Source organism: Heloderma suspectum, chromosome 7 (genome assembly GCF_057233095.1).
Source record: "Heloderma suspectum isolate Gila_16-S chromosome 7, 16-S_ref, whole genome shotgun sequence".
Taxonomy (NCBI): domain Eukaryota; kingdom Metazoa; phylum Chordata; class Lepidosauria; order Squamata; family Helodermatidae; genus Heloderma; species Heloderma suspectum.
This window is the reverse complement of record NC_139464.1, coordinates 44,866,685-44,883,268: the sequence shown is the minus strand read 5'-3', so window position 1 is coordinate 44,883,268 and position 16,584 is coordinate 44,866,685.

Below are 16,584 nucleotides of genomic sequence, written 5' to 3'. Positions count from 1 at the left end.
GAATCGGGATGACCCCAAATTCTAGTATTTTGAGAAAGGGAGAAAAATGTCTCCCTATCCACATTCTCCACACCATGCATAATTTTGTAGACCTCCATCATGTCTCCCCTTACCCTCCTTTTTTCCTAGCTAAACAATCCCAGCTGTTGTAACCTAGGGCAGATGCTCCAGCCCCTTAATCATTTTAGTTGCCATTTTCTGTACTTTTTCCAGCTCCACAATATCTTTTTTTAGGTATGGTGGTGACTAGAACTGTACACAGTATTCTAAGTGTGGTCACAGCACAGACCTGTATAAAGGCAGTATGATATTGGCAGTTTATTCTCAATTCCTTTTCTAATTATGCCTCACATAGAGTTTGCCTCTTTTTTTTTTTTATAGCAGCTGCAAACTGGGTTGACATTTTCACTGAGCTGTCCACCACAGCCCCAAGATCTCTTTCTTGGTTGGTCACCGCTTGCTCAGATCCTATCAGGTTAGACTTGAAGTTGGGATTTTTTACCCCAATGTGCATCACTTTACATTTGCTTACATTGAACTGCATTTGCCATTTAGATGCCCATTCTCTCAGTTTGGAGAGATCCTTTTGGAGCTCTTCACAATCCCTTTTTGTTTTAACCACCCTAAATAATTTGGTGTTGTTAGCAAACTTGGCCATTTCACAGTTTGCTCCTAATTCCAGATCATTTATGAAAAGGTTGAAAAGCATTGGTCCTAATACAGATCCCTGTGGGACCCCACTATTTACTTCCCTCCATTGGGAGAATTTACCAGTTATTCCTACTCTCTACTTTCTGTTCTTTAACCAGTTACTGATCCATAAGAGGACTTGTCCTCTTATCCCGTGACTGCAAAGTTTGCTTAGGGGTCTTTGGTGAGGGACTTTGTCAAAAGCCTTTTGGAAGTCCAAGTAAACAGTGTCTACCTGATTACCCCTGTCTACATGTTTATTGACACTCTCAAAGAACTCTAAATGATTAGTGAGACAGGACTTACTTTGCGGAAGCCATGTTGATTCTTTTTCAGCAGGGCTTGTCATTCTATATGTTCACTAATTTTATCTTTAATCATGACTTCAACCAATTTACCCAGAACAGTGTTAAGCTAATCAGCCTGTAAATTCTGGGATCCCCCTTGATCTCTTTTTGAAAATTGGTGTTTCATTGGCCCTCTTCCAGTCCTCTGGTATAGAGGCTGATCTTAGGGACATGTTGCATATTTTGGTTAGAAGATCAGCAATGTCATATTTGGATATTTTGAGAACTCTAGGATGGATACCATCTGGGCCCACTGATTTATTTCCTTTCAGCAAGGTTGAGAACTTTGTCTTTTGTCACCACTATTTGCCTCAGTTCCTCAGACTCCCTTCCTGAAAACATCTGTTCAGGCACAGGTATCTGTCCTATGTCTTCTGCAGTGAAGACAGATGAAAATAATTAATTCAGCTTCTCTGCAATCTCCTTGTGCTTGTTCAGTATTCCTTTAACTCCATTGTCATCCAATGGTCCAACCGCCTCCCTAGCTGGTTTTCTGCTTCTGATATATTTAAAGAATTCTTTATTGTCAGCCTTGATGTTGCTAGCTATATGCTCTTCAAAATGCTTTTTTGCATTTATTATTTCCTGCTTGCTTTGCCTTTGTGCAAGCTTGTGCTCCCTTTTGTTTTCCTCACCTGGGCAAGGCTTCCATTTTCTGAAGGAAGCCCTCTTTTCTCTAACAGCTCCCTTAACGCTGCTCGTTAACCATGCCTGCGCCCTCTTGGACTTGGTGCTACCTTTCCTAACCTGTGGTATACATTTTAGCTGGGCTTCTATTACTGTGGTTTTGAATAATCTCCAAGCATTTTGAAGGGATTTAGTCCTCTTGACTCCCCCTTTTAACTTCCTTTTCACCAGTTCCCTCATTTTAGAGAAGTTTCCTCTTTTGAAGTCAAATGTGACTGTGTTGGACTTCCTGGGCAATACGGCAAAGCCTTATTGAAAACTTACACAGAGGTCAGAGTTGGACACATCCGGATGCCTGTCTTTGTGAAGCCAGGCCTGCTGGCACCCCTAGGCATGGCTCTTGTCATGGCATGCCCCTATAGCTCCTGAGGGAAGGGTCTAATCACCCAATTCATCAGAGGGGTGTCTGCTCCATGGTGTGGGTGAGGGGAGCAGGTATGTTTCCCGGCCTACTAATCTCCCCTGGCTTCAAACTGGATGGACTGCAAAGCTATGTCCTAGTTAGGGAAGTCTGCCCCTAACTCTGAAGATGTTACTGTAAGCTTCAATCACATGGACACATATAAATGAATTAAAATTAATTAATGTTATAAAAACCAAATTACCTCCAAATGTATACCCCTAGGGTCCCCTTAGTATGCATGTCTAGTTTCATGTGTCTAGGTCTTTATGGTCTTGAGGCTATGGTGCTAACAGATGGACAGAGACACATCCTCTTTTATTATTATAGATATCTGGGTTAGGCCTAAAATGTAACTAACTGCACTGGTCTAAGAAGATCTGCCTGTGCTGGTTGCCATTTTTGGTGAACGTTAACCTGATGTTATGAGTGTGTTCAAAAGGTGAATGGGGCATGTGTTAAGAGCCGGGCATGTTCACTTCTGAAAGGTTCAGAAAGAAGAGGAAATCTGAAACAGATGGTATTTAAGAACCACACACAGGTCAGGAGAGCCTGAAATAAATAATACAGAAATAAACAAATAAATGCATTTGAGAAGCACCTTGTTTCTGGGAGACGAAAGGATAGAAGATCTTGCTGGAGAGAGCTAAAGAAGTTAAAAATAAATCTCAGAGAACAGTAACTGATGAAGTAGGATGACTTACTGCTCCTGATGTACATCCTATTGCCTTTGTTTCCAAAAGTGTTGTGAATAGAAATCTGCTGACTTGACCCTTTACCTGTCAGGTGTGTCACTTGTTTCCAGCAGGAGGCTTCTTCAGGTATTGTAGCAGAAAATAGAGACAAGAGCTATTGCTCCTCCTCCTCCTGCATCTCATCTTTTTTGCTTTAGGGCATGTCTGATTAGTCTTCCCTGCCAGTGCAGTGGACCGTCATTACAAGCCCTGGAGTCCCTTAAGGGAGTGACAAGCAGGATGAGTTATAGCTCTGTTAGGAGGGAGAGAATGCTCCAAACAGACCCTGCCATGCAAATGGAGGCATTGAATCACTCAGAGATAAATCATAGCACTGAGAATTTGAGTGATTGGTTTCCTCATGTTCCCATTTAGGAAGGGCATTTAAGCTTGCTGGAGACTCATATGGGATCAGGGGGCTGTATCCTGCAGAGCAAGTTGCTGTGCCATTACGTCTGATGATATAACTGGACTTCGGTCATACATAGGGATGTGAAAATCTCTAAAAAAACTTGGGACTTGTCAAAGTTCTCTGATTTCCACCTCAGAGTCATTCTGACTCATAACCATATCGGATTTATTTTCCTCATGAATATTTGTGCATATTTTTGTGTGCATTTCCCCAATTGTGCACATTTTTGAAATGTATGCATTTTTCCTCATTAAAGCATGTTTGTGTACAGTTCCCAAATATATTCATTTTTTAAATGAACACATTTTTTTTGTGTGAATTGCATTGCAAACATGGAAATGTACAGACTTCAAATCACAGACTGTGTTTTGGTCCTGGGGCTAAATTATGGTAAAAAACAAACTGAAATGAATTTCTCACCCATCTCTAGTAAGACATAGCATTGAACCATATTCTGGGCCCTCAAATCATTGCCCACATATGTAAACCTTGAACATATGACTCCACCTGCATTGTGCTGATCACATAAGCCAGAGCAACCTTTGGCCTGCCACTCTTATCATCCCTCACTGTTGGCTATGCTGGTAAAGGCTGATGGGAGTTGTAGGCTAAAACATCTGGAGGACCACAAGTTGCCCACCTCTGATATAGGCTCACAGAACCAGTTATTCTTCCCCTCTCCTCATACTCAATGCCAGAAGAGAGAGACACCCCCCCAAAATAGCTCACCCTCTAGCTCACCAGTGCCTCTCCTGCTCAATCTTACACCCTGCCACACTAAATAAAGAATCGTCATTCTATCCTCTATTCTCGGAAGCCTACCAATATTTTAAATGTATTCCCCAATTCAAGCTGCTTCATATGTTATAAAGAAGAAACTTCCATGCAGGTTTTTCACTGTGAGTAAACATGTTATTTTGTAATGTGCAGAGCACTCCTTAACAGATGAGTGGGGCAAACTGGATTGGGCAGTGCTGCTGCAGAGGTGTTTCACCTTTAGTCCCATGCCATTTTCCCAACTGGATTCCACCTCCCCACCCCTTGAGGTTGCCATTAACAGGGCTGCCCAGAGAGGAGGGGGTACTGGGCAAGTTGCCCCAAGCCCCTGCAAAGCAAGGGACTTCCTACCCTAGCTGACCCTCCCAAATTGCTCAGCAGAGCCCCACACATGCATAGTTCCTTGTAAGAGGGAGGCAGCAGACTGCCCTGTCCCCAACATCACATCTGCCCCAAGCCCCATAAACCCTCTGGTGTCCCTGGCTATTAGCCCCATTGGGAAAAGAGATGGGGAAGAACATAATATGAGCCCTGCTGGATTAGACCAAAGTTCTGTCAAGTCTTTGTGCCTCTCACAGTGGCCAAACAGATATTTCTGGGAAGCCCCAAACCAGGGTCACCTGTTGTTCCACCGCTACCAGTATTCAGATTCAGAGGCATATGGCCTCTGAACATGGAGGCTGCATGTAGCCATCATGACTAGTAACCATTGATTAGTTTATTCTCTATGAATTTATTTAATCCCGGTTCAAAGATGTTAAACTGATGGCCCTCTGAGGCAGGTACCTACCTGTGTTGTAAATGTAGGTTGTGACATGTAGGCTAGGGTGTAACATACTAAGCTACAACATATGGATGGCTGTTAACACATCTTACTACCAACTGCTGTTGCTGAGGCCATCACAGGGAGAGGAAGCAGCAGCTAGACAGCCCTCCATCGTACCTAGATACAGCTTCAACTTAGACCCCCCCCTTTCCCTCCCGCTTCCAACTGCCACTTTTTACCCTACTGGGGAGGGGAAAAAAAGGAGAGGGGAATGCGCCATTGTCACCAGTGAAGGTTTTCTTCTTTTCTTTAGCCCCTCCTCCCATGTGTGGCATTTTGGGGAAAAGCAGTGGTGGGGGAAAGGTTTAATCCTCCTCTCCCAGTGCGCGTCAGTCCTGATGCAAATCGGGGCCATATGCACTTACTCTAGAGTAAAATAAAAGATTAGCCTCACCTATATGCTACACAATTAATTAAATGTGTGGTATGTAGGGATGGCGGAGAAATCCACCACCGATTCCAACAAGACTGGATTCTTTAGAATCCGACCCCCTGGAGTCCATGGTGGAATGGACTACTCCCCCCAGCCCCCCTGTGAAATTCTTCCTGGACGGACCCTACCTGCCACCGGCCAGTCCGGGTCCGTCCGCTGCTGTCCGCTGCCCCGGTCTGCAGACGCAAATGGCATCCGGCGTAGTGGACGCCATTTGCGTCCCTGCTTTAGCCGTGATAGGCTACGAAAATATTTATGTAGCCTACCATGGCAAAGAGCAGGGTCGCAAATGGCATCCCTGCTTTAGCCGTGATAGGTTACATAAATATTTATGTAGCCTAGCACGGCTAAAGCAGGGACGCAAATGGCGTAGCGGATGCCATTTGCGTCCCTGCTCTTTGCCGTGATAGGCTACGTAAATATTTACGTAACCTCACGGCTAAAGCAGGGACGCAAATGGCGTCCACTATGCCAGATGCCATTTGCATCCGCAGCCCGGCAGCAGACGGAAGTCCAACTGCGGACAGACCTGGCTTGTGGCTCTGCGGGCTTGCCACGGAGCGAAGCCAGCCAGGGAGGATTCCGGAGGGAGGAACGGATCGCCTCCCCCCCCCACGGATGCCCCGAACTGGAACAGTGAGTGGGGTTCGTACACCCCTAGTGGTGTGGCCCTAAGAATCAAATGCCTGAGTTTGCTTTTCCCTGTCCCCGCCCCTCTCATTCCCTTTTCCTTTTGTGTTGTGTCTTTAAGGGCACAATCCTATGCAGGTTTAGACATAGAAAAGCCTACAACTCCCAGCATTCCCCTGTTAGCATGGCTGGGGAATCAGAGTTCTCTGAGTCTGTGACTGGCCTAAAGTCACCCAGTGAGCTTCCATGGCTGAGCGGGGACTAGAACCCTGTCCTCCCGACTCTCAGTCCAACACTACACCACACTAGATATAAAATCTATCACACATGCACAAAAACATTATGATAACCCAGTTTCACAGACATTCCCATCTCCACTGCACTCATGCAAATGACTGCACAGGCTTGAAGTATGTCACAGCACGGAGGGAAATGAGGCTGAGATAACATAGGATAGGATGGAAGGGCTGGATGATAAAACAAGTTGTTTCCAGATATAATGCTATGCTGAACATCTATAGCCCAAATCAATAATTAATCAGTGGGGGAAGAGCTGAAGTTCAGTGGTAGAGCCTATGCTTTGCATGCAGAAGGTCCGCAGGTTCAATCCCTGGCATCTCCAGGTAGAGCTGGAAAAGTCTTCTGCCTGAAACCCCGGAGAACTGCTGCCAGTCAGTGTAGACAATACTGAGCTAGATGGACTAATCATCTAAGGGCACAATCCTATGCATGTTTAGACAGAGTCTGTCTAAACATGCATAGGATTGAGCCCTAAGAGTGTAAGCCTGCAGGCAAGGACTGTCTTATTTCTTATCTTTGTAAGCCACTCTGGGAGCAGGGTAAAAATACTTAAAATAACAAATTCATTGCTTCTATCTTTCAAAATTCTAAACATTAAGCAGCTCTCGTGGCAATAGTTATGGCCAGATTTTAGGACATCTTAGGTGCCAAACCCCTTAGGATTTCATCATTCTACAACACAATTGGCCTATGAAGTATTTATAATTTTGAGCTGTGAGTGGACTGTGGGTTGAGCATTTAACTGCTTATCTGTTGCCCAGCCAACATCTTTCTGAAGGGTTACTGACTGCCCAGATGTATAAGTAAGGGCACCCTAGAAAAGGTGGTCCAAGATCCTACTACAAACCCTGATCTGTGTTTGAAATAGAAACCTGGTGTTAGAGCGTGAAATTCTGAGCTAGAACAAGATGCAAGTAGGTGCCCCTGTTTATTGCTCTGGTGTGAAGAAAGGCAGCTTAAAGGCAAGTACATTTCTTAATATCTCCGCCAGCACCTGCGTTTATTTCCACATAATCATTACCCATTATTGCTGAGACTGATCGGCAAACACGCATTCATTCCCTCTCTCGCTGACTTGCACGTACAGAGGCTGATACATGTTGCAGCTGCACGTGCTTCGACACAGACCCTTTAATGCAGAAGGCTAGCCCTTTAAATACCAAGATGAGCATTATAAATGAAAGATCCTCGGAAGTCAGCAAAGCATAAAATTAGCATTAGTGTGAAAATGACACCGTTGCATCATCTTGAATGCAAAACATACAGAGAGCAAGAGACAGCAGCACCCAATCCCCCCCCTTTCTCTCCCAAATATGTGAGCTGTAATTATTTACAATGGCCAGCGAGGTACAGCAGGAACCTACAGTTACCCTGAAATAAGGACTGATTCCACTTTTCCTTCCATAGGTGTGTTTGGGAATTAACCCTGTGAAGGAATACATATGGACCTCATCACATCATAATAGAAAACTGATTTCCTGAAATGTTCAGGAAAGGTCTATTAGCAGGAACCAGTAGAAATTTAGCATCCTGCTCACAGATACTGTCCTGGTGTTGCCTGAAAAATGCAAAAGTATTTTCCATTCTGACATACCAATATTCACATGTAATCCTGTAATAAATATTCCAATAGCGCTTAACTTGTAAAAAGAAAGCTACCAGGGCTCAGGATTGGATGTATGGTGACTGACATGGGAGCTCTACCCTATGTTCTAAACATGTGGGGACTGGCTGTGATTATTGTGGTGAGAGTGGCATTTTCTGCATGCTCAGGAACACCCTCCTCTTCAACTAGCCTACAAGAACAGAGGAAAAAAGGTCCAACTAATACAGTTAACAATATAATATATAATATAATATATATGTTCTAGCGCTGAAAACAATTATACTCCCTTGGGCAAATTAAGCCCTACATTTCAGAGCACTGCTCTTACTAAAGGAAACTGGTGACTGTCATCTTCAATGGTGTTTGATGGCAGGATTTGAAAGAAATGGAGATAACACTGTACGTCTACTTCTATCTTATATTTCTTTGGCTTTTGCTGAAGCAGTTTGCCAACAGAATTAGCCTATTTCTTCCACATAGCAGATACACCATGCAGTTAGATCTAGTGCTGAATTCACCCAGCAGTTTTATAGCAAATGAATGGTGCACCAATTTGAGCTAAGCTGACAGAAGGCAATGAAAGTGTCCATGAGAACTCTTGAGATCGGCATGGCTGAGGGCATTTTTACATGAGGCTTTTATTGTGCACTTCTGATTGCTCACTCATGGTAGTTTGTGGGCCCTTTAGACGACGTCGTCAACCTCCAAAGCATCTCCTGCTCTTTGCAACCATTATTGCAGGGTGTTTTTTCATAACAAAGGAAGTCTGTAACAGGGCTTCTCCACACCAGGCTTTTTATCCCACAGCTTACCAGGGCTTCTGCTTCCAGATTCTTTGCAGGATTAAGATCGGCTCCTTACACAGGCTGACATGTGCTTTTTCCCCAGGACTTACTTTGTCTGCAAGTTCTATATGTTTCATTATATAGCCACTAGATGGTGCTGTGTTATAGTGGAACTGCATAATTTCACAGGCTATTAAAGCGGATTAACATTTATTACTGCATTATCCCCAATCTTTTAAAAACCAGGATAAAGGTCAGAAAACGCAGGAGATACTCTGGAGGTTGATGAAGTAGTGTAACAGACCCTCAAACTTCCATGAGCGACCAATCACGAGCATGCAATAAAAGCCTCATGTAGAAATGCCCTGACATTCCCTTCTGAAGCACCCATTTGGGGCAGCAATTATTTTAGGACACCACTGCAGTGGGGTGCAATCTGAGAGATAGGGCCCAGGACCCCTAGAAAGGGGGTGGATAAAAATGGATGATTTAAAAAAGATAACAAGTTTGTTTTTAAAAATCTAATTGGGAGTTTTAAAATGCATAGTGTCTTTTCAAACTAATGGTGCTTCCAGATTGACAGCTCCTAATGCTACCAATCAAAAGGCTTTGTGCAGTTATTCCCTCCTTAACTGATTTTTGTGATAAGAAAAAAGATGGAAGAAATGATCAGAAAAATGGGAGGGTAACAAATGGAAGACGTCATCATCTGACATCTGGACCATTCCTTACAGCTATCATGTCATTCAATGCAAAAAAGAAAAATAAATAAAACATAACCAGTCACATTTTGACCATGGGTCTTCTTCAGTGGTCTAAGGTGTGTGTGTGTGCGTGTGCATGTATACATATATACATACATACATATATATATATACACACACACACACACACATACAAAAACATATATATGCGCACACATCTATCCAAGCTTTTCGCACAAATCCACAAAAGTTGCTATTTATTCAAAAACATGCTCATGTTCCATTTGATTTTTTTGTAAGTTATATTAGGTACAAGGTATTTAAGTTTGAAGATTCAAATATCCCAGTTGATCAGTTGCTTCTTTATTCTTGGGTTGGGATACATTTCCTTCTTGATTTGGTTGTCATCTGGATCCCTTGTAAAATTCCATGTTTGAGGCAAGATGATTGCACAATAAAACAGACCGGGTAGTTAGAGGGCATAACACAGGTAGTACACAAAGGCATCGAAATGGGCTTAGTGGGTGATCCTAAATGACAGGAGCGAGCAACCTTTTGCCCCGAAGAGCCACATGTAGACGTGGACACACCATAAAACTTAGGCCTGGTTCGCACGTAATGAGAAGCCACTGTGGGTGAATTTCTCAGTGTGGCTTCTCATTGCAGTGGCAGCTGCCATTTTGAATATCTGGGGCATAGCGAGAGCATGGTGTAGCTTCTTGTTACCTGTGAACCTGTCAAGGATAGGTTGTTGGGAGTGGTAGACAAGCCAAATGCAAACCTAAAACAGTCTATGGTTTCTGGATGGCTTGCCAACAACCCAACAACCCACTCTCACCAGGTTCACAAGTATCAATGTGTAGATTCAGCCGTAGATCTTCCCCAATCTCATATAGGAGTGGGGCAGTGGTAAAAAGCCCAATTTAAACAGGAGGTGCTGGTAAGGAGTGCAAACCCCACCCCTTCCAGTTTCCTGCCTCCACTTTGTTCCCCATGTTGATTTCTCCCCAGCCCAACCCACTTCAGGTATTGGAGCCTGGCTCTCTCCACCCACACACACTCCTTTTGCTGTATAAAGTGGACTCCCACCCCCTCTTTCTACACCCTTGGGCTAGATCCAGATTGAAACACACAGGTCTGCCACCATCACATCTAGCTATGCCCTGTGTGGTTATTTATCTAGCATAGAGAAAAAAGTCATATGCACATGGATGTGTGAACCAGCCTAAGGCTCAAACCCCATGTATATACTGCATAGCAATCTGTCTAAAAGTCACTGGAGTGTACACTGTTTGATAAAATATGGTGGAGGAGGCATGCATTGACTGAAGTTTGGCTAAGCAGCTCGTACAAAGTATACTATGATACATCAGGAAGCAGTTTGCAAATTTGCGCAATATGAGATTTCCTGGAGGCCACCTTCATGCTAAGGAGTTGGTTCCAGGATCTGCCTTCTGTGAGAGGAAGGGAACTGCTCATGGAAGGTCCCTCCACCTTATTTTTGGTGATCACCCTCCAGTTTATCCCATTCAGCAGGGTCTCCTACAAGGGAGGGATGGGACACCCAGGCTCAGGAACCAAATTTGGCCCTCCTGGGGTCTCAATCCAGCCCTCTGAGATTTCCCAGAGGGCCACGTTCCTTTCCCCAACCACCAATTGTTTAGTTGTTTCCTGGCTTTTGTGCAGTTTCCTCCCCATTCTAAAAGGCTGAAACGCCAGCTGAGTTATTACCAGTAAGAGCTCTAAACTACAATATGCTGGTATGTTTTGTATTTTTGGCCTCACCCACCCCTGGAAGGCGAGCTCCAAGAGCTTCTCTGAAATGAAATTCAGCACTCAGGCTGAAAGAAAGTCCCCACCCCTGGTTTCCTGAGTCTCTGTATAGCATTTTCAGGGAGCTGGTGGGACTGCTGTGGGAAGGAGGGGGTGGAGAAGTCCACTTCTGCCAGCTCAGCTGATCCAGCTTAAATCTGAATCCAACCCAATGGCCAAGGTTCGGATGATCACAGGAGGAAAAGAAGCCACCGTGACTTCTTTTCCCCACACCATGTATGCTGCTCACACAACTGCCATTTCCCTAATTACCCTTGACCTGGCACAGGTTAGCATATCACCTGAACCTGGTGAGGTACACAGTGGAGGTGGCTTCTAAACCATCCCACAACTGCTACAACAACAAGCCATGTATTGTGGGGTGGTTTAGAAGCCATCCCTGCTGTGCGCATCACCAGGGCTGGATGACAAGTTACCCCATGCTGTGTCTTGGATAGTTAGGGAAATAGCGGTCGGGGAAAAGAAACCAAGGTGGCTTCTTTCCCCCCTGTGATAGTCTGAACCAGGTCAATCAATGTGTAAAAACTGTGAATGGATGGATGTGCAAGTTACTTTTAATTTTTCTGAACCAAACATCAACACTTGTCCATCCTCTGACTGCAGTGAATAGGTGGCCAATTATGAACAAACTTTTTATTGGAACTAATATACAAACCAGAGTAAAACACAAAAGCTTACCATCCTCGGCCTTGGTGGTCTTTACTTTGAAGTAAGTCCTCTGTGGTTTCTGCTCTTCATCTGTTTCACTCCTAAATTGGATGATCCCAGCAGACCTATAGGAAGTGAATCACTCTGAATAGGTTCCAGGAATTTACTCAGTGGTACACCTTCTCTGTCCTGCCCCCTCCTCCCTGGAAACAATAAACTACACATCAGCCCAATACAAGTTTCAGACAAAATACAAGTTTTTGGACGGAATAGGGGCCCTGAGCAACCCCAAATGAAATGCCATAAGAAGTTATACAAGCAATGTGCAAATGAGAATGCAAAGGATTAGGGCACAAGGATTATGATGGCGAGAGAACCGTTTCTTTACCCCGGTCTACCCAAATCACATATAAACTGGGAGCGAAGATCTGATATTTAGAGGCAAAGAGGTGTGTGTTGAGGGGGGGGGGGTGCCAAATCATACCTGTGTCTGCTGCCCTGTAGCCTCTTCCTGTTCTGCCCCAATTGGGCATTATGTTATTTGTTAGGTTGCCCCCTAGGCTTTGCATTTCCACCCTCCATGGGCCTATTAGCAACTGGTCAGGCCTTGATACCATGCACTGATTATGTGAATTTCTATGTGATTTGTACAGGCTTTTCCTCAGTTTGGAAGAAACCTCGTTCAGGCCTGCTTCTCTGGTGCTTCTCTGGATTGCAGCCTGAAGGCCTGGCCTTGCAGTTTTTTTTTTTCACCTTGCATTTCTTTGCATCTTGTCCATCCATTTCAGCTCATCTGTCTCATCCATCCATCTGATCTTATCCAGCCACTTTATCCATCCCTCATCCTTCTATTACTATTGATCCTGTATTTATTAGTTATTTACTGTCTATGTTATGTTAAATGGTGAAGATTTGAGTTGTACAGAAGTGGACTGGATATGAGTTTAACTGCGTGGATAGACATACAGCTCAACGTGTGTTGAGGCCAGAACATCTCCCTCCTTTCCCCACCCCACCCGCCAGGAATTTGCTTCTCAGTCAAGCTCCAATAAATGAGTTCAGCTAAGAGAAGAACACTTGAGAGAGAGCCTAAAGGGGAGGGAAGCAGGAAGCATGGGGAAGGTTCAGATCTCCTAATCTTATTTGTTCTGAAAATATGAACACCCATTCCCCTATTTTATACATGATCAGGGCAAAGCAATGGACAGTATCCAGTGCTGCTACTGCGCTAGGGGGAATGACTGCTCGAGTGATGGGAATCTAGTGCTAGCTAGCACGAACAGAAACTACCTAAAACTACTGCTTCTGTAATGGGACAAGTCCACGGTGCATGTGGAAGGGAGCTCCGCTCACCTGTCCTGTTCCAGAAGTGGTAGTTCCAGCTTGTTTCCTGGGTTGTACTACCAAGCGCTAGCTTTCTGTTGCGCCAGTGGTCATTCCTGGTGAATTGCCAGCATTGGGTACTGTCCATAGTTTTTAAACAAATAGACCTGACACCATTCAGTCTACTTTGGCCCTCACAGTGCAATCCTATGTATGTTTTCCCACTTTTTTCAGTGGGGCTTACTCCCAGATATGGAGGTATAGAATTGCAGCTGTAGAGTGCTTGAACTGGGCAGGACTTGTTCCTCAGTGTCTCTCTCTGCTATCCTGCTGAGAAAGTCCTGAGGTGGATCTCAGTAAGATTACAAGAAATGAGCCCATATTTGGTTGGGAGTAGCCTCCCCATCTTGTTGACCACCTTTTGGCTGGTAACTGTGTTCTGAAGCTACACATGGTGCTGAAAGTGACATTCTGCATATATTTTCCTTATGTACAGACCATAAAACAGGCAGAATCTCTCTTGGTTCAGAGAAATTGGGGGAATGACCTCAAGGCAGGCAGGTCAGCACGCAGATGCCACCCCCCACTTTCTGCTGATCTTTGGAGCACAAACGTGGCACATGCAGAGTATAATCTATGCTATATTAAACATTTAGTGTGAATAAAACCTAAAGTTTTCAGTTTGAAGATATAGACAGGAGCCTGTGCCTTTTCATGAGTGAGAAGTGAGAACTGAAGAGATCTGGCATTGCGAGGTGCTAAGTGTTTCTTGCCACAATGCACAAAATGTCCAATACTATTTGACCTAAATGGGACGTGAGGGCACATAGCACCTCAAAGCATTAGACAGAAAACAGTTTGAACATCCAGACTTCTAGTTTGTTTTGAGGCCCAATAAGCATTCCTGCCCCCACTTCCTATCTCTGAACCGGGCTGCTTGTCAAAATCCTGGCCCTGCTGAAGTCAGTAGCAGGCGACCTCTTGCCCAGAAAACATACTCCTAGTGCTTATCCCAAATATACCGGCATCCTGCTTAATATATCAGTTTGGTGTTTGGTATGTTTGCATCTGTATTATTCAATTCTAAACTTTCCACAGCTTGTTTATTTCCTTTGTCAGTTCTAGGGCTGTTAACTAGCCTAAAAAAAGTAGCATAGTTTTTCTTCTTTTCGCTTTTGTACCAATTCCCAGAAAAGTTTTTGTACTAGGCTCCACCTCCATCAAAAACTACTAGCCCCTGACCGCTGGCTCTACCCTGACCCAGAAGGCTTCACCTCGAAGCACCTCTAGAGATTAGTTCCTACCTTTGATAATCAGCTCAAAAAATAGGTCGCCCCTACTTCACTTGGCAGTGAAGCAGAGTAGTCATTTATTTGTACTAGCTACCCCACCACAGTGGAGTAACAGCAATAAGCTCTTGTATGAAGTGCAGGAGAAACAACACCACACCACAGAAATTCTTGTCAAAAGGCAATACTTTAATGTCCAAAATGTCCTACACAAAGTGCATTTGTCGCCTGTGTTTTGTTTTGTTTAACTCACATGACCAGGGAAGATGTTCCAATGAGACATTCTTTCCTCCCTGTGAAGCTTCTGAGATGGAAAAAATTCCCACATGAGCACAGAAACAAGAGGGCCTGTATCTTCCTGTGACTACCCACTAAAGGGACTGGACAAGATTGCCCCTGGGAAAGCAAAATCAACCAGGCATAAACAGATCCCTTCAACTATGGAGTAGAAACCTCACTCTAAGCTAATATGCACAAATAACCAACAACTCACTGTCTGGGAAGAATAGATGTTCCCTCCTCTTCTTCAAAGCCATTAGTAAATAATTAAAAGGGAGAGGCAAAATATTCTCTAAAGATAACCTAGTCCTCAGTTGTCATGGTAACCCTTTTCCTAGGCCAGAAGCCTTTTCACTTGTATAAAGAAATGGATCCATTTTTTTTTTTAAAGGAAGGATGGGATTTGGTTGACAACGTGCAGATGTCTGTGCTGTTATAAATTCAAGTTAAACATCAGAGCATTACATAACAGAAGCTGGCTGGGATCTCTATAGTTACGAATCAGCAGTAGCACCTTCAAAAAAGAGAGACTCCTCTTTATCTCCTGCAAGGAAGGCAAGCACAAAGATTGCAGATTCACAGCTGAGATAACAGATTAGCTTTTCCAACAGCACAGTTCTTGTCACCTCCTGTACCAGCTTTGCTGTATTGATCAGTTGCCAGGTAGCTGCACATTGAGGAGGCAATCCTGTGCACATTTACTTCAGAGTAAGGGAAATTTGGTTTTAGCTGTGAATTTTTCAGAAGGTGGGGCAGTCTTCACATTTGGGAAAGCATTTCCCCTAGGTCACAGGCAGGATCACTTTGCCAAAGGGAGGGGCTTGCATCAGAACTTCCAGATGCAGCCAAAATGCCTCCTTCTATGGTACTGTTCTGAAACACTTGCAAACGAAAACTGAGCTCTGGAAACTTAAGGGCTAACCAGATAAAAACCATTATCAAAAGTGAAATGTGGGAATGAGAAAAAGCACAAAGAGGACAGGTCAGAAAGCCGTTCTCAGGACTCACTCAAACTGACTAGTCTACAACCAGAAAACTAACTTCATGTGTATCTGGTATTACAATGTTTGTCACTGATGACTGCTGAAGCCTTATTGTTGTGTGATGCCACTAAGAAAGGATTTGCCCCATATTGTGGCTTGGAATGCTGGAAATGGCCACCACCTGCCTTTTCACAGTACTAGTGCTGACACCCTTGGTGAGAAGCGCAGGGAGTCTAACATTATGTGGAGTTTTTGCCTTCCTAGGATCAATATAGCTAAAATAACACTATGAATTGAACATCTGTCAAGCAGTATTATAGATCTTTTTCATAGAAATGTTGTGGGCCACCAAAATTATAGACACACCCCATGTAACCTAGCTCATCAGCCTCTATATGGTTAAGGGGGAATCTGTGTGGTTTAGGTTGTGACACTGGGCTCTGGATCAGAAGACCTAGTTAGTATGACAGTTGCCAAGGATGTTTCATGGACATTCTGAGTATGTCTGTAAATCATGACCTTCTGAATCATTGAGGGACTAACAGAGCCACTCCCATCTGTTTTTCCTAGAACATTTGGATGATTCTGGACATCAACAGAGGAAAGGCTTATAATAAGCCAGGTCCTGGCCAGTCTCATACTAACATGCATCTCAAGAAGCATTTTCTCCCTTATGATTTCCTCCCCTAATAGTTAAGATCAGCTAGTGAAACACTGCTCCAGGTACCATCTTTTTTGGATGCATGATTGTCATCAAGTAGGAGCAAAGCTTTCTTTTGGTAGCCCTGGAGTTGTTTATTCATTATTTTGCTGCATGCATGAAGTGTAATGTTCTTGCCCTCAATGAGATCTAGAAATAATAGAAGAGCCAATCTGAACACCTTCTGCCCCATCAAGT